We start from the raw sequence: 22,479 nt of genomic DNA, 5'->3' as shown, positions 1-22,479 counted from the left end.
TGACCCATCAACCTTTGTACGAGTCGTAAATAGGTCTCGTAGGTGGGTCCCAGACTTGGTAAAATTTTGAGGATCAAGTTGACTTCCATGGTTGGGGTCTATGGAGCGTAGAAGGTTCCATGAGCTTTAGACTAGTCTCGTCAAAGTTGGTCCAATTTTAAAGTTTCTAAACTTTTCTACGATCTACGGACCGTAGATTTAAACCGTAGAAAGGTTTGGTAGTTAATTTTAAGGGGCTTTTGGGTTTTTACTAAGTGATTAATACCTAAACTAAGTCATTTTGGTCCTCATTCTAAACCCTATATACGTATTTCAGGCCCTAATAACTACCCATTCTAAAGCATTCTCCCAAATTCCTAAATTTCCGGTAAGTTCATCCCCAAAATTCTCTCAAGAGCTAAGAAAGAACAAATTAGGGTTTCAAGCACCAAGGTCTCAAATTCACCATAGCAATTGGGCTTTGATCTTCAAGGTATGTTAGTTTTCACCTATGGAGTCCTTTCCTCCATAGGGTTCCTATATTCCCCAAGTTTTTACAAGTTAGATTCTCAAATCAAAGTTAGGATTTTATTCAATCTTCATGGGTTCTTTTAAATTATGATTCAATTGATTGTTTTCTATAATTTTATGCATGAAGTGAAGTAATTAAATGTTTTTTGAGTTGAATTCTTATGAATCCATGCATGATCCATGATTTTTATACTATAATCAAATGTTGAAGCTTATGAACTATGACAGATGAATTTATGAAGACATGCATATTCTTTTGTGGAATTGATATAAATGATTTAAGGATGCTTTGAGAGTAAAGTATCAATGTTGTTGCTGTGAAGGATTTCTCACAAAAGGATTCATAAGTTTGAAAGCTTTTCTCTCCTAAGTTGAATCAAGAATAAAGAGCTATTCTAAATTAGCGTTAGCTTAGATTTGTTGCTAAATTAATATTGTACCTTTCCATGGATGATGAAATGAATAAGGTAAATGACTATTTCGTGGGATTTTTTCTTAGCATCGAGAGAATATTAAGATGGAAGCTCTCCGATTAGTAGAGGTCGGGTTTCTATTAGGAATATCCTTATCCAATAACTGTGCGCCACCATAGGATGTTGTCTCAGATAGACATTAGCTAGTGGATCCACTTTACCTCAAACTCATGGTTCTTACCTTGGCAAGTAAGAAAATCCCTTTTCAGTGTGGGATAGACACCGGATTACATGTTATGGCTCACATGGTCTATATAGGTTACATGGTAAATTTCCCACAATAATGAACTAAGGTTACTTCTAAAGTATCTCACAATTGTTTTAGAGATGTTTAGCATGCATTGACCATGATTATGACTTGTGTTGTCTAACTCTTCTATCTTATGATTTAGCTTAGTCATTCCATGTCATATAACTCTTATGCACTGCTATCATACTTAGTACATTTCATGTACTAATGCATACTTGTGCCTACATTGTCTCACTAATGTAGGGTCAAATGGTCCGACCTATCACACTCGTGGCTAGTTGATATTTTGGCATTTAAGGATTGGTAAGTCCTCATGTTCTGAGGACCAAGACACTTTTATAGCTTTATGTCATTTCAGTTTTCAGACTTGTATGTTATGTATGAGTTACTTTCCAATCACTTCTTTGATGTAATAGATAGCTTATTGAGGCTTATGTTAGACTTTTGCTTTTGTCAAACTCTTTTGTGATATAAGATTATTTATTCTAAATATTTATTTCTATTATCTTATATGATGTATGCTAAGTGGCTTGTGTGGGGCCTCTAGGGGTTCTATACGCCATGTTACGACTAGGGTATACTTCGGGTCGTAACAAACTTTGTATTAGAGCATAAAGTTTATAAAGGTCCTACGATGTCTCATAAGCCATGTCGAGTAGAGTCTTGTTCATGAGTGTGAAGCACGCCACATTTATGAATAAGAGGCTATAATATGTTTAGGAAACTCCAGTTCTTTCAATACTCTAAAGTCGTGCGATAGAGTATTACTCTATATATCTCTCTCCTAATTCTTATCCGATGTTTTTCAGGATATGGCCCCTTGAAGAGCACACGGTATAAGGAATTCAAGTGAGAATATATAACAAAAAGCTCCTCAAGTTCTGGTTGACCCTTTGGCCGAGCAAGTGGCTAATGCAGAATTCTGAGTTGCTTTTCAAGTGTTGGCTCAAGCTATGATAGCTCAAGCCAATAGGGAGGTTGTGTTCCCCATGAACCCAAATGTGGGTACGCCAGTAACTAGAGTAAGGGACTTTACTAGAATGAATCCCCTGGAGTTTTATGGTTCCAAGGTTGAGGAAGACCCTCAAAAGTTCATTGATGAGGTGTATAAGATTTTGTAATAATGGGTGTGACACCGGTGGAAAAGAAGGAATTGGTCGCTTATCAACTTAAGGGTGTTTCTTGAGTTTGGCTTGATCAATGGAAGGAAGACAGGGAAGAAGATAAGAGTCCTTTTGATTAGGAAGAGTTCAAGGCTGCTTTTCTTGATAGGTTCTTTCCCCTTGAGATGAGGGAGGCAAAAGTACTTGAATTCATCAAACTTCTTGAAGGAAATATGAGTGTGAAATAGTATGCGTTAAATTTTACTCAATTGTCCAAATATGCTCCATCTATGGTTTCCAACTCTGGAAAAGGATGAGTAAGTTTGTTTCGGGTGTATCCAAAATGGTGGTTGAGGAATGTGGTACTATCATGATCATTAAGGAAATGGATATTTATTGTTTAATGACACATGATCAATAAATAGAAGATGAGAAGCTTAAAGAAATTTCTAGGGAGGCAAAGAGGGCAAGGAACAGATGGTGACTTTTCACATTTGAGGTTCGATGGAAATGTTCATTCTAGATTCCGACAAAGGTCCTCCGGTCAAAGTTCCTTTAATGCTCTGGTTCTAAATTTAGACAAAGATAAGGTGTCTAACCCTAAGCCTCAAGAAGGAAATGGTGGTGGATCTTCATTGTCTACTTGTGCTAGATGAGGAAGGAAGCATGAGAGTAAATTCTTAGCCGGTACAAATGGTTTCTTTGGTTGTGGTAAGAGTGGTCACAATATAAGGGATTGTCCATTACTTACTGATAGGGGAATAGAAAGTAGACAAGCTCTGTCTAGTGGTTCGAGTTCAAGTGCTCCAAAGCAAAATAAATTTTATGCACTTCAAACTCGGCATGAGCAAGAGGGTTCTCCTTATGTGGTTACCGGTATGTTGAAAGTATTTCATCTTAACATTGCTTAACCCTAGTGGTACCATGTCTTTTGTGACACCTTATGTGACTGAGATTTGACGTTTCTTTGAATATATTATTAGTCCTTTTTTGTGTCTCTACTCCTTTTGGTGAATCTATTATGGCTAAGAGGGTCTATAGAAATTGTCACATCTTCTTATCCAATAGAGCCACTCATGTTGATCTTGTAGAGCTTGATATGGTATATTTTTATGTTATTCTTGGTATGGATTGACTCCATTCTTTTTATGCTTTCGTTGATTGTAGAATCCAAGTGATCAAGTTTCAATTTCCAAATGAACCCGTTCTAGGGTGTAAATGGGGAAATTATATGCCTAAGTGTCCGTTTGTTTCTTGTCTTAAAGCAAGAAAGATGATTTTTAAGGGTTGCATATAACCTTATTCTGGTTAGGGATACATATTTTGAAACTCCTATTCTTAAGTCAGTCCCCGTTGTGAAAGAGTTTCTGGAAGTGTTTCCAGATGATCTATCTGGTATTCCTCCCGAAAGGGAAATACACTTCGTTAATGACCTTCTCCTAGATACACAACCTATCTCTATTCCTCCCTATTATATGACTTCGACAGAATATAAGGAATTGAAAGACTTGTTGGATAAGGGTTTCATCCGATCGAGTATTTCTCAATTGGGGTTCTCCAGTTTTGTTTGTTCGTAAGAATGATCGTTCACTTCACATGTATAACGATTATCGACAATTGAACAAGGTCACTATTAAGAATAAGTATACTCTCCCAAGGATAGATGATTTGTTTGATCAACTCCTAGGAGCAAGTTATTTCTCCAAAATTGATTTCTGGTCGGGTTATCACCAATTGAGGGTGAAGAGAGATGACATCCTGAAGATGGCTTTTTGAACTTGGTATGTTCATTATGAGTTTTTAGCAATGTCATTTGGTTTGACTAATGCTCCAGAGGCATTTATAGACTTAATGAATAAAATGTTTAGATAATATCTTGATATGTTTGTTATCATGTTTATTGATGACATCTTGATTTACTCATGGAGTGAGGATAAGCATGCCAATCATTTGAGGATTATGTTGCAAGCCCTCAAGGACCAACAACAATTTGCAAATTTTGATAAATGTGAGTTTTGGTTGAGATCCATGGATTTTGTTGGTCATATTGTTTCTCGTAAGGGTATTGAGGTAGATACTAAGAAAACATATGCGGTTAAGAGTTGGCCTAAACCTCTATCCCCTTCGGACATTTGAAGTTTTTTTATGATTGGCTGGATATTATAGAAGGTTTGTTGAAGGGTTTTCGTCAATTGCCTCTCGATTAATTGCATTAACCCAAAATAAAGTTAAGTTCTTATGGTCGGAAGCGTGTGAGAAGATTTTTCAAGAGTTGATGGATAAACTCACTTCGACTCCTATTTTGATTTACCAAAAGGACTCGATGGGTTTGTTGTTTATTGTGATGCTTCAAGGATTGGATTAGGGTGTGTTCTTATGCAAAATGGGGGAGTTATTCCTTATGCTTTAAGAAAACTTAAGATTCATATAAAGAACTATCCTACCGATGATTTGGAGCTAGCGGCGGTGGTTTTTGCCTTAATGATCCGAAGACACTATTTGTATGGTGTCTATGTTGATGTCTTTACCGACCACAAGAGTTTACAATATATGTTCAAATAAAAGGAACTAAACCTTCACCAACGTATATGGCTAGAAATCTTGAAGGACTATGACATGAGTGTCCTTTACCACCTAGGCAAATTAAAGCTAATGTGGTGGCTGAGGCCTTAAGTCGGTTGTCCATAAATAGTGGTAGCTGAGTGTCCTTTACCCCGCACTCATCGACAATTTGATTTGATTTGGGTTATTGTGGACCGGATGACGAAATTGACTCACTTTCTTCTCGTAAGTACTTCATTCTTTGCTAAATAATAGGCCAAGATTTATATTAGGGAAATGGTAAGGTTTCATGAGGTTCCTTTTCCATTATCTCTGATCGTGGCACTTGTTTTATATCTCAGTTTTGGAATTCGTATCGAAAGGTTCTTGGTTCTCAAGTGAAAATCTACATAACTTTCTACCCTCAGAAGGATGGACAAGCCGAATGTATCATCTAAACTTTAGAAGATATGCTAAGAGCTTCTGTGATTGACTTCAAGGGTAATTGGGGTGATCATTTTCCATTGATTGAGTTTGTTTATAATAATAGGTACCGTTCTAGGATTGGGATGCCACCATTTGAGGCTCTTTATGGTAGGAGGTGTAGGTCTACTATTGGTTGGTTCGGATTTAGCGAGGTTTCTTTGATAGGGTTCAAGTTGGTGCATGAGGCTAAGGAAAAGGTTCAACTTATTCACGAAATATTGAAAATGGCTCAAAGTTGACAAAAGTTTGATGCCGATATTAGCTTGAATTTCTTGAAAATTTCACCCATGAAGGGTGTAATGAGATTTGGAAAGAATGGGAAGCTTAGTCCTAGTTATGTGGGCCCATATCAAATTTTTGCAGTGTATTGTAAAAGTTTCTCATGAACCTGAGTTGCCTAATGATTTAGTATCGGTACATCTGATATTCCATGTCTCTTTGTTGAAGAAGTGTGTTGGAGATATGACATCCGTTGTGCCTTTAGAAGGTTTGGGACTTAAAGAAAATATTTCTTATGAAGAGGGTCTTGTTAAGATTTTAGACCAGCAAGTTCGGAAGTTGAAACACAAAGAAGTTGCTTCCTTAAAAGTTCTTTGGAGGAACCAAGTAGTTGAGGGTTCTACTTGGAAAGCCGAAGCTGATATGATGTCCCACTATCCTCATCTTTTTTCCCCCATTCCTATTCTAGCTTGAGGTATTAGTTCATCATGGTTCATTTATTTGGATTCATGCGTTTTAGTCATTCTTATGTTTCATATGCATGTGTGTTCATAAAAAAACTTGATTTTTGAGGTCATGATTTAGCTTGGGGTGATTCTTCATGTTTATGTGCATTTTGATGAGATTTGAATTCATGTTGGCTTGTTAGTATCTCTCCTACTCTATTCATGCTAGCTTGAGTCCTATTTGAGGATGATGTTCCCAAGGGGGATATATTGTAATACCTCGTAAATTTGAAAGTCGAAAGGAAAGGAAAGTTTTGATTCTTGGCACTGAAGTAGGATCTACGAGTCCTACCCACAGATTGTAGTAAGTCCTACGGGCTGTAAGAAAGGAGTCGAAGACTTGGAGACGAGTTTTTGGAAATTTAAGTTTCTGAACTTTCACCTATGATTGGACAGGATAAGTCATGAAATTTAAACGAGCCATAGATGGGTTCCGTAGAAGTATTTCGTACTTAGTGAAATTCTTGGGTAACGTTGATATCTACGGATGAGGTTTACAGACCATAGAAATTCAGACAGTTTGTAGAATGGTGTCGTAAGAAATTGGCCAATTTTAGGCCCCAGTAACTCAACCTATGGTTGACCAGTATGATAAGTAGGTCCAAACCGTAGGGTCCTCCAACAGTTATTTCTTAAGGGTATTTGGGTCTTTTTCCTATGTATTTAATACCTATACTATGTCGTTTTGACCCAAATTTTAAGTCCTACAACTACCCTTCTACCCCTAAAATTACCCTAACTCTCTTATTCACTCAAAACCCCAAATCCATCCATATTAATCTTACTTAATTATCTATCTAAGTCCAAAAGGAAGGCTAGGTTTTCAAGCTTCAAGTCTCTTATTTCTCCATTGCTTTTCGGCTTTGGTTATTTCTCCATTCGCTCATTCAACCCCAAAGATTTATCAATCCTCCAAGTTGAATTCATCAATTTGATTAGGTTTCCATTCAATTGTTTTGGGTTCTAATTGTATTGATTCATTTGTTTGAATTTGATATAATTGTGAATTTTTTACTCAATTACATGTTTTACAAGTGATTTCCTATGAACCCATGCATTTTCCATGGTTTTATATGAACTCTTAAAGACATGAATTTATGAGGAAGCTATGAATCTATGAATGATATTTTCATGACAATTATGCATGATTTATGAAAGGGAATATTTTATGTCTTATGCTTTAATATTAGCATCAATGGAATTGTGAAAGGATTTTCTCACATGTTATGGGATCATGATTTGGTGAAATGTTTTTCTCTCACATTCATGACTTATGATTTAAGGAGCTACTCCTTAATGATTTAAGCTTGGATTAATAACTTAATTTTGTTTTTCCATGTATGATGATATGTTTATGTTTATGACTATTTTATTGGGATTTTTACTTACACCGAAAAAATATTGAGATGGAGGCTCTCCCATTAGTAAAGGTCGGGTCTCTAGTAACAATCTCATTGTTCCTAACTGTGTGCCTCCGTAGGATTGTCTTAAATGACATAGCTAGTGGATCCATCTAAGTTATAAGTTAGGTCCTCGTTTTGGCAAGTAAGGACATCTCTTTTCGGTGTAGGAGTAAGACACTAGATTTCATGTTATAGCTCACATGGTCTATGTCAGTTAAAGATAAATATCCCACAGAAGTTATCACGACCCAAAGTAAACTCTAGACATAACATGACGTATAGAACCCCGAGATAATAGAAATAAAGATTTCAAAGTAATAGTCTTATATCATAAAAGGAGTTTGACAAAAACAAAAGTCTAACATAAGCCTAAATCAAAAGAAGTGATTGAGATGTAACTCATACATCACATACACGTCTGAAAATTGAAATGACATAAAATTGTAGAAGTGTCTAGATCCTCGGAATATGAGGACTCACTGAGCCCTAAATGCCAGAAGATAAACTAGCTATGAGTGGGAGAGGTACGAGCATCTGACCTGACATTAGTAAATTAATGTAGGAAAAAGTATGCATTAGTACATGGATTGTACTACGTTTAATAGCAATGTATAAGAGTTATGAAATCATGCTAAAAGGACTTTACATAATATGTAATGACCAAACTAAATCATAAGACGAAAGGGCATAATCATAATCAATGCAAGATAAACATCTTTAAAACACTTCTGAGATACTTTTGAAGTAACCTTAGTTTATTATTCTGGAAATTTTAGCATGTAACCGATATAGACCATGTGAGCTATAAAATTAAATTTGGTGTCTACCCCACACCGAAAAGATATGTCCTTACTTGCCAAGGTAAGAACCATGAGTCTGAGCTAAAGTGGATCCACTAGCTAATGTTTATTTAAGACAATCATCCTATGGTGACACATAGTTATGAGATAAGGAGATTGCTACTAGTGACCGACCTCTACTAACGGGAGGTCCTTCATCTTAATATCCACTCGGTGCTAAGTAAAAAACCCACGAAACAGTCATTAATCTTACTCATTTCTTCATTCCTGGAAAGACCCAATTAAGCAACCAATCCAAGCTAGTGTTCATATAGAATAGCTCCTTAATCTTGATTCAAGTTAGGTGAGAAAACCTTTCAACCTTGTGAATCCTTTTGAGAGAAAACCATTTCACAATCATGTTCTTAGTATTTTTTTTTAAAAAAACAACAACAACATTGATGCTTTACTCTCGAAACATCCGTAAATCATTTATATCAATTACATAAAAGAACATGCACATCTTCATAAATTCACCTTTCATAGTTCATAGGCTTCATCATGTAATCATTGTCTAAGAATGATGAATTATGCATTGGTTCATGCGAATTCAATTTAAAGACATATAATTACTTAAATTCATGCATAAAAATATTAAAAATGATCAATTGAATCATAATTGAAAAGAACTCATGAAGATTGTTAAAACCCTAACTTTGAATTAAGAATCTAATCTTTTAAAATTGGAGATTTTAGGAACCCTATGAAGGAAAGGACTCCATAGGTGAATACTAACATATCTTAGTATTCAATTCCCACAATCTATGGTGAATTTGAGACATTGGTGCATGAAAGTATAATTTACTCTTCCTTGAATTTAAGGGAATTGAAGGGGATGAACTTGGAGGGAATTTGGGGGTTTGGGGGAATGATTTAGAATGAGTAGTTTTAGGGCTAAAATGTGTTATATAGGGTGTAAGATTAGGAAAAAAACGACCTAGTTTAGGCATTAATAACTTAGAGAAAAGACGTAAACCCCTTCAAAATAATTGTCGACCCCTTTCTACGGTTTGGACCTATGGACTGTAATGGTCAATCGTAAATTTTTTTAGAAACTTTTAAAAATTGGACCAACTTGATGGAACTTATCGACAACTCGTATGTCTTCTTACGGTCTGGATACATCAACCATAAAAACAAACTTAACCTTCAAAATTTCACCAAGTGTGGGGACTCACCTACAAGACCTATCTACAACTCATACAATAATTGACGGGCCGTCTTGGTCAACCGTTGAATGGGGTACTAAAACTTGATTTTTTCAAAAAATTTCCCTAGGTCTACGGTTACCATACTACGATTTGTAGGACTTCCTACGTTCTGTAGGTTGGACTCGTAAAACTAGTTCTCAAACAAATTTTCTGCTTTATCCTTTTTCTTTCGACTTTCCAACTTTCGAGCTATTACAAAAATGAACTAAGTTACTTTCAAGGTTTTGTGAAGCTTTCAATATGATTTTAAGATGCATTGACCATGTTCCTGATTTATGATTCCTCTTTAAAAAGGTTTTTATTATGCTTTAGTTTGGTCATGCATATCATGTTTTCTTTACGTCTCCTTATGATCATATTATACGTTTTATGCATATCCCTCATACTTAGTACATTTCATGTACTAATGCATATTTGTGCCTACATTGTTTAATTAATATAGAGTCAAATGATCTTCCTACTCGCGCTCGTGGCTAGTTTCTTGATCATTTGAAGTCGAAGAGTTGGTGAGTCCTCATGTTCGGAGAACCCTGTCACCTATGTTTACAGTCTTTTATATCTTTAGTTTTCAGATATTGTACGCGATGTATGGGTTACGTTCCGACCACTTCTGTTGATGTATTAGAATGGTTTGTCAATACTTTTAGTCGACTTCCTCTTCTATGTTCAAACTCTTTTATGATATGAGATGTTCTTCTTAAATTCTTGTATTTTCTATTATGTTGTGTTGTATGTATGTCAAGTGGCTTATGTAGGCCCTCTTGGGGTCTTATAGGCTATGTCACGTCTAGGGTGTACTCTTGGTCGTGACATAAGTAAATTCCTAACAAATTATCACAATTATATTGCTATTCATAATCTTTAAAATGGAAAGAATTTAGTAATACCAAATCATTCATGAAAATTTCATAGTTATAATAATAACCACTTTTAAATCATGATTTTATAACATACTCATAAGAGACACTAATCAAAAGAATCTAAATCGTGAAAGTTTTTCATAACAAGAAGTGCTTCAATCGAAAGTATCTAGATTATGTTATTCATTCATAAGGGAGGTACTTCAACCAAAAGCCTCATATTTCCATAAAATTTATTGATACTTTATTAAAAAACATCCTTGATTCATAAAATCTTTCATATCATAATGCATGCATATCATCATAGATTAAATTCATATCATAAAATACTTGCATAGTATGAGTTCATGAAAATGTCATTGAAAATATGTATTTTGATCAAATAATGCATAATAAGATCAATCATGATGAAATAACTTGAAATCAATTGAACCAATACGAAAATCATGAAAATCCTAGAATTGAGAAAAAATCATAATATGAATTTGAGGTTTGTTTGAGACTCAATGGGTTAAGAGGAACCCATTGATGAATTTCCTACATACCTTGATCGAAACCATACTGAAATTTTAAATGGAGGCTTGGAATCCTTGAAACCCTTGCTTGCTTGGAGAAGAAGACTTGAGAGCGAGTTTGGAGTTTGAGAGAATGAAAGTGAATCATGAGGGTTTTGGGTCTTAGAATCAGTAATAGGTCTTCAAAATAAGCCTAAAACGATGTAATATAAGAATTAAAAGAGTAGGAAAAGACTCAAATGACCCTGAGGAATAACTTCCAATTAGTAACCACGAATTCCTTCTACTATCTATACTCCTTCGTACGGACCATACTGCGTAAATCAAACTACTGAAAATCCAATTCGTTGATGAAGGACCACTGACCAACTTCCACGACCCGTATCCACAACTACGATCTCTATAACCTTCCTGTGTATCCCAAGCCTTGAAAACCACATGAGTCCAGGACTTTAGACCACGAACCCCTTTGTAAAGACTATATTCCATTTAATAGCCCATACTGGCCAATCGTGCAACCAATATTGAAATAACCAAGTCCCTCATGAAAAACTACAATTTTCTTTCTACGAACCATGCTCCTAAACACGAATCATATATCCCACTTGTGAAATGTAAAACAACATCCAAAAATTCTAAGTCTTGACCACGATTCTCATCCACTAAGACAGAGACCAGTACATGGTATCGTTCAACACTATACTGGCAATCTTTTCTGTAACTTCCAAATTTCCAAACTAACTTTTACATTAATGAGGTGTTCTACCATGTGGTTCAGATTTTCTGAAGTTTAGGATATGAAATCTTAACTAATATTAAAATATTGATGTTCATCTTGAAAATCAAGCCCGTGTATGAAACTCTTCCTCTATTCTTCAAAATAATTTTTTTCTCCAAAGATGTCAAATAATGATTGTTGACTTTGCTATGTTTATCTTTTTTTTAGTTTTGAATAACATGAAGTTGTCCACCACTTTAAGATTACCTAGGATAGTTGCAAACCTTCAGTTTACAAACCTATAAGATTAGCAAATAACCCCTACAATTTTGAGGTTAGAAATAAATGAGACATGGTCTTTTCTTTAGGTAACTAGCAACACCAACACCTTTATACCAAGTTATTCTTCATGTGTTGTAGGATTTCATCCTTTAGTAACCTAATTTTTTATGCTCTCCAAATAAAAATGACATTTTGAAAGAACTTTCTCTGTCTAGATATATCTAAAGACTTCCTCCTGCTCTACCCGTTGTTTAACATATATTTCCACAAGCTTTTAACTTAAAATTATCCTTTCAAACTATAAAATCCAGCATGAATGATTTAGTGAATCTGAATCATTAGCAGGTGACATTGTCTTTATGATATGTTGCACAAAGTCTTCAGGAAAACTATCTTTCAATTTATGTATGTTCCATCCATTTGCATTTGCAAAGCTGCAAACTTCTATTTTCTCTTCCTATACTTCTAAAAGTAAATGATACACAACCCCAAGAGATCTAGGTATCAAATCAGAAGCTAGACTTTTCCTTCTTCTTTTTTAAATTTTCCAACACATTTAATATTCTATCAGCTCTCTCATCTTCACCATCTTCTTCCATATAGTAGATGCCTCTCTATTTTGAACAATCACGGAATGAAGTTTCTTGCAATATTTATTGACTAAAATAGAATGCCATAATGAGGGTTTAAACCTCAACTTCCACAATAATTTACAAAATATAGCATCTTAAACTTATAAAATGATTTGAAACCTAACCCTCTTTATTCCTTTAGTAAATAGAGAGTTATCCAGTTTATCCAATATCTATTCTTTTTATCTATGATATTCTTTCAGAAGAATATGAAAAAATTTCTATGCAATTGCTTTAACACACCAATTGAAGGGTTCAAATATGATTAGAATGAATATATATGTATATACACACACACCTTGAAGCATATGTCTAATTAGCACTACTTTAATTTTCCTCCATTTGATATTTTTTTTTGTTAGGCTTGTACTTTGTTCCCCATTTTCTTCATAATACTATCATAGTGACACACTTTATTTCTCCCATGATAAATAGGGAGACCAAGATATGTGAACTTTTTGAGTTTAATTACAAGTACAAAAACCATAACAAAATTGAAATAAAGAATTTAAAACTTTTTGATCGATCTAAGCGAAGGATAGCTCACTGAGAGTGTTGAACATGAATGGGAACTCTTGATTAACTTATTAATTTGTTATATACTATATGTTATGTACTTGGTTTGTCTCTGATAAATTTTGACTTAAAATTAAGCTACATTTTATATAAGAAACTATTCTCTCTAGAGAGAATTTACAAAGTTTGTTTGTGGGGCCATATGAAGATGAATTTTTTTTTCTTGAGAAAACAACGATTTTTCGAGTGTTTAATTGTATTGCTAAGTAGATTTTGGTAAATGGTATTTAGGTAGTTCAAAAGTTTCAAATTGATGTATGATTATTTCATGTGGTGTTATATATTTATTAGTTTTGTATGCGCTTATTTCCAAAATTAAGATCATTATATGTCATTTTTGTGTTTGTTTCTTTGTCTTTTGGGTACTTTCAATTCTTTTTAAATGTGAAGTTATGATAAATATATTGTGTAATAAATTAATTTCTATCTATAAATTCTTTGTTTATTGTAGGTTGTGTGTCACGACTCAAGCTAGACCCTAGATGTGACATGGAAAATAGAATCACGAGAGGCCCTACATGAGCCACTTTACATAAGAATGAAATAATGAAATACAAGATATGAGAATACGACACAAAAACAAGATATAATTCACAAATCTTTAAGTCATAAAAGATACCAAAATAGAGTACATAAGAGAATACGTTGAACATCAATTATATCTGACACAAGCCTTCTACTATCATAGGAGTTGTTAGGACAAACCCCTAAACCACGTACAAATACTTAAACAAAAATGACATCAAGGAAATAACTAAAATGTATGATCTCGCCCTCGAACCATGGGGACTTACCACTAGCGCTGATGAAGATGAGCGATCCCAATCTAGCAACTTCCAGAAGGAGGAGCATCAGATCCTATATTATGAAATAATCTAAGCACAATATGCATCAGGTAATAAATATGGGAAAACATGAATAAACACAAATGTGATGATATAATGAACTTAAAACATGAGAATTTATGACCAAGTAAAATGTAGTAAAGCAACTTTTGAAAAGTCATAAGAAGAGCTTAAATCAAATCATTGATGAGGTCATCAAACTTTTAAGGAAAAACATAGTTCATTTGTGAGATATTTTACCATTAACCAATATAGTTTGTGTGAACTATAGTAAAGAATTCGGTGTCTTTCCCACACCAAAAAGAGGTTTTCCTACTTTTAAAGGTAATAATTATACATGTTAGCCTAGGTGGATCCACTAGCTATGTCTTTCTAATATAAATCCTATGAGACACATAGTTAGGGACAAAAAAATTGCTATTAAAGACTAAACCTCTACTGACAGCAAAGCCTTCATCTCAAAGTTCTCTCAATACTAAGTAAAATCCCGAAAGAAAATAGGTGTAATCATAGCATAACATAATACTTGGAAATGTAAGAATCTTTCAATACCAACCCAATCATAATCTTTATATTATAGAGTAGATCCTTTAATATTCATGATTTCATTAATTGTTCATAAGACATTTACCTATCTAAGTATCTTAAATCTTGATCATATTTATAGTTACAAAACCTTTCACAATCATTTGATACTTTATCTAAAAACATCCTTTATTCATAAACCTTCCATTTCATGATGCATGTATAACTTCATAATCATAGTCTATATTCATAAAATAGGCATAAGCATAGATTCATATGAAGTAAATTGGGAAATTGAGTATCTTTTAGGACCCAATCGATGAAAGAAATTCATTGGTGAAGTTCCCACATATATACCTTGGTGATAAAAACCTTAGAAATTTTCTAGAGAATGAGGCCTTGAAGCTTGAAACCCTAGCTTTGCCTTGAGGGTTCTTGAAAGAGAATAGGAGAAGAAACCTTTGAGATAATCTAAGGATTTTTAGGGAATTGGAAGGATTGGGTAGTTTTTGAAGAGTAAATGTCACACCCCTAGGCCTAAAAATGGGACCTAGGATCACGAGTAACCCCAAGTTAACAGATGATTCCACAAATTGGACTCATTTAGGTCTTTATTTTGATAGAAATAGTGTCCTCAAATGTTTATTTTGTCTCAATATCTAATGAAAACTCTTAAGTTTCAGGTATTTGAAGTTTTAGTGGAATCATGGACACTTAGGTGCAAAAAGGAACAAAAAAGCTGAAAATAACGAAGAAGCTGAAGCTTGAGCGTCGCTAAGCACACTTGGAGATTCGTCGAAGGGACGCACTCTGCCCTTTGTTTCAGTACGCGAAGCCCTGAAGAAGCAGGATAAAAAAGGCGATGAAAGGAGTAGTCAGCGCTTCGCCTAATAGTTCCGCGAAGCAGTACTATGTCACCCAATGACACAAAAAATGACGATGCTGAAGGCTAGTGCAAGACGGCGATGAACTACACCAAAGGGCGAATCGCCGAGTTAATCGGCGATTCCGACTAACCTCGTTGAAAGATCCGCTAGCACTATTTTCTGAAGTCTATAGATACTAAACTTGTTATTAGTTTTAGAAGAGTCGAACATTTATTTTAATTTTCACAATAGAATAGTACTTTTTTGGATATTTTCTCTCAAGTTTGGAGAGAGTTTTTTGGGAGACTTGAAGAAAGAATGATTTCATCTTCCCCAAGTTGGAAGTGGGTCTTCTCCATTCTTCTTTCTTTGCTTAAATCAAGGTTTAATTCCTTATACCCATTTGAATTTAGTATCATGTTAGGTGTATTTTGTTATTTCTTGATGTGTGGCTAAAAACCCCATTCTTGGGGTGTGATTTAGCAAATATGTGTTGATATTGTTGTTGGGTCTTGCTTGCTGATAGGTTAGATGTATTTTAATGGTGATATCACCTAGTGGTTGTGGTTTAATTTAATGGTTTGTAGTTGCAAATACAAAACACCCATGTGTTTTTGGCTTGCCCGAGAGGGAGGTCACGAAACCAAGACCACTAGACTGATGGCCTAAGGAGTGGGTCGACATGAGGTTCAGCCTGAGAGGGTGAGCCCTAGTCCCATATCCTAACACTTAGCTCGAGAGAGTGAGTGTGGTAAGGCGTAGGCTGGACTTCATGCAGCAAATGGGTGTCCGAGAGGAACACATTTGAAACGGGATAAGTTGCCCGAGAGGGAACTTATTACCATCTAAAGCTTAGCCTAGTCACTATTATCTTGCAAATTTCATGTCGAAAACATGTACCCAATGATTTATCTCAACTTGTATTGTGGTCACACCCCAAGAACTTATCCCCATACTTGATTTTCTTGTTATTTTTGTTGTTTCTACTACTTGTGACAAAACCCCCAATTGATATTTGATACTTTTGTGTCACCCCCTTTAATTTACTATGTTTTTAATCGTTAATGTCTTTAGCTACGACTAGTTAGAACTTAATTTTATTTTTCTAATAATTCTCAAAACCACTCCCTTGGGACACGACCCCAACCTTTAGTTGGGTTACTATATTATCGATGATCGTAGACACTTGTACCGTAGGTTAGTATCGTTGGTCACGATAAGCATCACTAACCCTGAGCTGGCATATCATAAGCAAACTAAACATATCTATGAAAAGATAATTAATACATAAGCTAGATTATGAGATAACTGAATGATGGGGAATACCCAATACTAGTGTGAATATATATAAAATTCTAAGAATTTAGTGATACAGAACAATCACTCAAAAACTAAAGCTGAATCTAAACTATATCTGAAAAAGCCTCTAACTGACTAGAGTTGATAGGACATGCCCCCAGTTAACCCTATAAAAACTGAAACTAAATGAAAGACTAAATCTGAAAACATGTTTATTGTCCCCAAATTATGAGGACTCACCACTGATGCTGCTGAGTATGGACCAGGAACCAATCTACGCGCGATCTGGATGGTGAGAACCTGAACCTACATCATGAAATGATGTAGCGCAGAGTATGTGTCAGTACTTGAAAGGTACTGAGCATGCAGAATATGCATAAAAGCCGAACAAACATATAAATTGAGCAAAGCATACTAAGCAATGATATAATATGAACATGATGTAACTACTGAAATATGTTGAAATGGATACAATGACCAACTACATAACCTACTGAGATTGAATATTGAAGTATATTGAAAACCTGGTCAATTGAAATAGAGTCTGACTATGCAAGTTACTAGTAACTAACATAACCACCACGTGAGCTAAACATGAAGTCCGATGTATACACCCTATCGAAGGGCCCGATATACCTTGCCAGGGTATGAAGGCATGGCTGGCGTGATCAGTAAAACTGATGCCTATAGAGGGGACTTAACCAACATGGGCACTTAGTTCTGGGATTATAAGTGTACGCTGAAATCCTAGTCCACTCGGTGCTAAGCCTACTCCCAACTGAATATGTATATGACGCATTATGATTGAAATACTGACATGATGAATAGCTTAAATTACTGACATGCAAAAATCTGAGAATGTAACAATTATATATTGATAATATGATATTCGAAAACTAAAGCATGTATATCTGTTTAACTGACCTAGCATGTGTAATTCATGAACTAAGAGAATCTACACAACTAGGGTTCTGATTTTCATGTAAAGAACTAAGCAACGATTTCACAAAAACACGATAATCTGATTAGGAATGCTCTAAAAGCTAAATCACAACCAATATCTAAGGTTTTAGAAACCCTACGTCTAAGCAAGATATAGCGAATCAAGAATCTGATTAAATTCTAGGGACCTAGTGGATGGAAGGAATCCACCAGTGAAATCCCACATACCTGGTGACGAATTCCATAGAGAAATCTTTCGATTTTGAGGCTGGAATTAAAGAAAACATGTTGTGTTCTTGGAGGGGTTTGAGTCGCCTCTTTCTCCTCTTTTGTTCTAAGCTTGGTGAATTTTAGTGAATAATGGTTTAGGGTAAAATCTGACTAGAATAATAGGCTAAAACTAACCAAAACGATGTAGTTTAGAGATAAAATAATTAGGAAAAGACCCAACTACCCCTAAACTAAAAAGTTAGCTGGGTGACTGAAGAGTCTGAGATTTCGACTCATTTAGGGCTTTGTTTTGATAGTTTTAGTGTCCTCAAATGCCTAATTCATGCTCTAAACTGATGTTAAAGTGTTGATTTGCAGCTATTAAAGCTAAGGAGTAAGGGAAGGACACTACCGGGACAAAAAAGAGAAAATAAGCTGAAGAAGTGTAGAAAAAAAGATCCTAGTGATCGCCAAAACCACTCGGCAAAACACCGAGTGGCTCTTTAGCTCGCCCAAAGTTGCAGTGTACCAGCCTTGTGGAAGAACCAATTTGGCGACAGGAACGGGCAGTCGACGAATCCTCGAACAACTATGCAACAACAACCTGGATCACCTAAAGTCACAGAACCCTGAAGACAAATGGCCAATGCAAACCACCGATAGACTAAGGTAAAGGGAGGATCGCCGACTGATTTAGCGAGGCTCGACTTACTTCACTCAATGGCCTTTTGGGCAAAATATTAGGCAACTATAGATTGAAATTTATAATGAAAATTCAAGAGATCCCTTCTAGTTCTAATTCCTTGAATTCGATATTTTAAGCTTTTCTCTCTGTTTTTGAGTTTCCATTGTAGACTTTGAAGCTTTTGAGGCTTAAACTTGAAGATATGAAAGTTGGTTTCGGAATTTATTCAATTTGGACCATTGTAAAAACTTGGGAACCTTTACCCAGATCATGGCTAATGTATTTGGTAATCGATTCTCTATTTTTATGATGTGTAGCTAAAATCCCAATTCTTGGGGTGTGATCATTGGTTTATTTATCTAATTATCTAATGGGTATTGTTGTTTAATGATGAAATTGATGTTTTAATGTAGGTTTAATCATTAGTTGTGTTTTAATCTATGAATTGTAGTTGCAAATGTAATTCTAGTTTAGAGTTCTTGGCTTGCTTGAGAGAGAGGTTTTGAAACCAAAACTTTTGATTAATTATAGTAGGTATTGGGTTGTTATGGGTTTAGCTCGAGAGAGTGAATCCTAAACTCGATTCTACCTATCTTTCTCGAGAGATTAATGTAACGACCCTCAAAATAAAGTAGGATAAAGTAGAGCCTCACATGGGTTTTATGCATTAATAACTTGTCAAAATAATGAAGAATAGCCTTTTAAGTCAGTTTTAAAGAGTTTGGAAGTCAAACGTCAAGGGACGACCAAGACGTTTGAAAACTAGTCTTTTACGTGTTGGTGTGTTCTAGTATGTTGTTCATGTTTTTATGTGTTGTTTGGAATTTAAAATAAGTGGAGGTGACCCTAGTGTCTCAATAAATGTTTTTAGGGTCAAAACGTTCGGATACGACTCCCCGGGGGCCACCCTAAGGGTCCCCGAGGAGGACCCCAACCTTGGCCAAGCAAGCTGCCAAGGCAGCTTGAAAATGCTCTTAGAGGGAGCATGTCCGCGTCGTGGAGTAGCTCCACCAAGGGCCAAATGTTTGGTCCGCGTCGCAGACATGTCGCGGACTCTACTGTCTCGAATTTAATTTCTAGAAAACTTGTGGGAACATCTCCGCGTCGCGAACTTGTTTCCCGACGAAATCTGCGAAAATAAAACTCAAGTTTGACTTGTTTAAAAGGTCCAACTAAGTGAGGGGTAGTTTGGGTACTTTGGAGAATTATTATAAATGGTTATTCTACCTATTTTAGGGTATTTTAAGTTGGTTAAAACCCCAAAACCTAAAATTAGACCCCATTCTTCAAATTGACCCTTCCCTCTCAAAATAGATTCTCTCAAAAACTCCATTGAAGACCTTGATGAAGCTCAAGCTAGAAGATGGGTTTTCAACTGATTTCTTCTTCAATTTCATGGGTCTTCAATAATTAAGGTATGATGACTCTTGATTCTTGAATAATCTCTCATTCAAGGAGTTATATCAAAGATTTTCAAAAGTGATTCAAAGACCAACATTCCCAATTTTCAATCTAAACATGGGCTCCTTGTCAAATGATTTTCTAAATCATTCTATTGATGAATTGCTGTGGAATTAATGTTTTTAAGATAATTTTCAAAGGAATTCTTGAAGAACCCATGATCCCCAAATTCTTGAAAATTGGCCTATGATGTGGGTCTTTGTGAATATGATCTCTATTGGTGAAATTATGTTTAGATTAGATTGTATTGATGTTTCTTATGATTATCTATACTTATTCATGTTGAATTGTTGGTATATTGATGAGTTGAGGATTATGGCCTTATGGGCAAAGTTATGGGTTGATCCCTTTGTTTATAGAATTGTACTTAGACTATGTTTATGATATTGAATTACATTGTTGATTCCTATTGCTACCTATGTCAATTGATTATGAATTGTTGAGGATTGATCCATGGTGACCATGGCTTGGAGAATTGGTAAGTTGACCTAACTTCTAGTCTATAGTATGAGAATTTATGTTATGTGGTTTGATCCACTTATAGTGGAGGTGTTCACTTCTTGTCTATCTATGCATGTTGAAATCATGGCCTTGAAGGCAATATATGTGAAGTGAATTGATGATTATGATGCATATGTTTATGAAGTTATGCTATGAATGTTATGTATGAAATCCTCAATGCTAGCATGATGTTTAAAGTGTGTTGATGATGAGGAGTATAATGTGAATGATAATGTTAGGGATAAGATGTGGTTTACATGATTGATTATGTTAGGTACTATTATGGAATGACCCCTACCTATATGACCCCTATATGAATGTTTGATCATATACATGTTAGGAGTACCTATTCAATGTTGAATGTGTCCTTGTCTCCTATGATGAAGTGTGGGTGTGTGATATGTGAATTGCTCATGAATTGGGGACATTGTGAATGTGTTGTGATCCCTTTAAGGGAAGAACACTCAATATCAATGTTGTTGCTAATATGTCACTATGAGGACCAATATGCGCACACACACTCTACATGTATAGCTATGAATATGATGTCTTATGGTGTCTATTGACATGTTAACTCTTATATGCACCTTTACATCTTATTATGCATGCAAAATGTATGATTAGCAAGGTATGAATATGTGTTGTATAAATGTGTTTCTTTGAAAGGCTTTCTCACATATGTACACACACATGAATGAATGAATAAGGTTTATGATAATCTAGTGAAAGTGAGTCTCTCGAAAGGTTTCTTCAATTATACTCTAAACTAGACTATGTTATGAATAGGGTATGATTATGTGAAAGGTCATTCTCACATAAGGTAGGTTCTATGATGAAAGGTCATTCTCATCTTAGAAACCTTTGAGCTATATGATATGAGAGATTAAGTCCTTAAAGCCTATTTTATGAACTAATGTTAAATAAAGACTTAAAGATGTTTAAAAAGGGAGTTGGAGCTTAGCACCGAGTGAACATGAAAAATGAGAGTGGGGGCTTCACGTTAGCAAGTCCGGCTTCCCATAAGAGAACCTTCACGTTTAGCAAGTCCGGGTTCCCAATATAGATGTTGTCTCATGAGATGTAAACCTCCACGCTTAGTAAGTTAAGGTTTTCTAGTAGCAATCTCCTTGTTTCATAACTATGTGCCCCCGTAGGTATTAGCTTAGTGGATCCACTAGATAGCTATTATGTATGTAGGTCCTACTTTGGCAAGTTGTACCCTCTCTTTTCGGTGTGGGAGTAGAACACCGAATTCCATGTAGCTCACATGGTCTATGTCGGTTATGGCAATGTCTCCCGAAAGCTAAGAAATAAACTAAGATAAGAATATAAACTCTAGTCATGATTTCTTGAAGAGTTACTTAGTGTAGGTAGGACTATGGACCCTACTTATGCATTGCACAAGTGGATTCTAAGGGAGGTTATGATTAGGCTCTTTATGTAATGAAGACTATGGTCTATGTATGTTAATATGAAAGCATGTTAAGGTTGACTTTACTTATGTCAAGACATGAAGTGTGTTTATGCATGTGAATTACACTTATGACTTCTTAATGGGTTTGCTTAGTATATGTGGGGGTATGTGACTCCATGTGTACATTGCACAAGTGAGCTTGTGAAGGGGTTGTGAGGGTAGTTTACCTATGATATGAACTAAATAGGTTATGACTAATGATGTAGTAAAGGAATGAGTCCTTATATGATGTTATAAAGTATGTTGGTCTTATGTCTAATGTTAAATGAAGATGTTATGACTTGTTGAATATGATGTGCCTAGTCTATGGTGGCTTCCTAGGAACACTTGGTGTGAGTAGTATTATGGGATGCTACTTGCACATTGCACTAGTGTGACTTGGGGGTTGTCTTAGGTGATGGTTCCTATGTGAAGACTATGTCTTATGGTGTACTTATGACTCTATGAATATATGTGGTTGGATTGATGAAGGCTATATGTAAGTTCACCCTTGGTAACCTTAAAGCGATACATTGCACCAAGTATTCCCTAAGGGTTGCTTGAGGAA

At 35.3% G+C, this 22,479-nt stretch overlaps 1 protein-coding gene across 1 annotated transcript in view; it reads left to right on the top strand.

Annotated features, from left to right (window-relative positions):
* The first annotated feature begins 4,511 nt into the window (after positions 1–4,511).
* LOC125864910 (ras-related protein RABA2a-like) overlaps positions 4,512–22,479 on the top strand; it is a 160,741-nt gene continuing 142,773 nt past the window's right edge. Inside the window, exon 1 of the mRNA XM_049545020.1 lies at positions 4,512–4,517. The gene's annotated coding sequence lies outside the window, so the exon portion shown is untranslated. The remainder of the gene's footprint in view (positions 4,518–22,479) is intronic.

Source organism: Solanum stenotomum, chromosome 5, assembly GCF_019186545.1.
Source record: "Solanum stenotomum isolate F172 chromosome 5, ASM1918654v1, whole genome shotgun sequence".
NCBI lineage: Eukaryota > Viridiplantae > Streptophyta > Magnoliopsida > Solanales > Solanaceae > Solanum > Solanum stenotomum.
The sequence above is the reverse complement of the archived record's forward strand: the minus strand, read 5'-3'. Positions and strand labels throughout refer to the sequence as shown.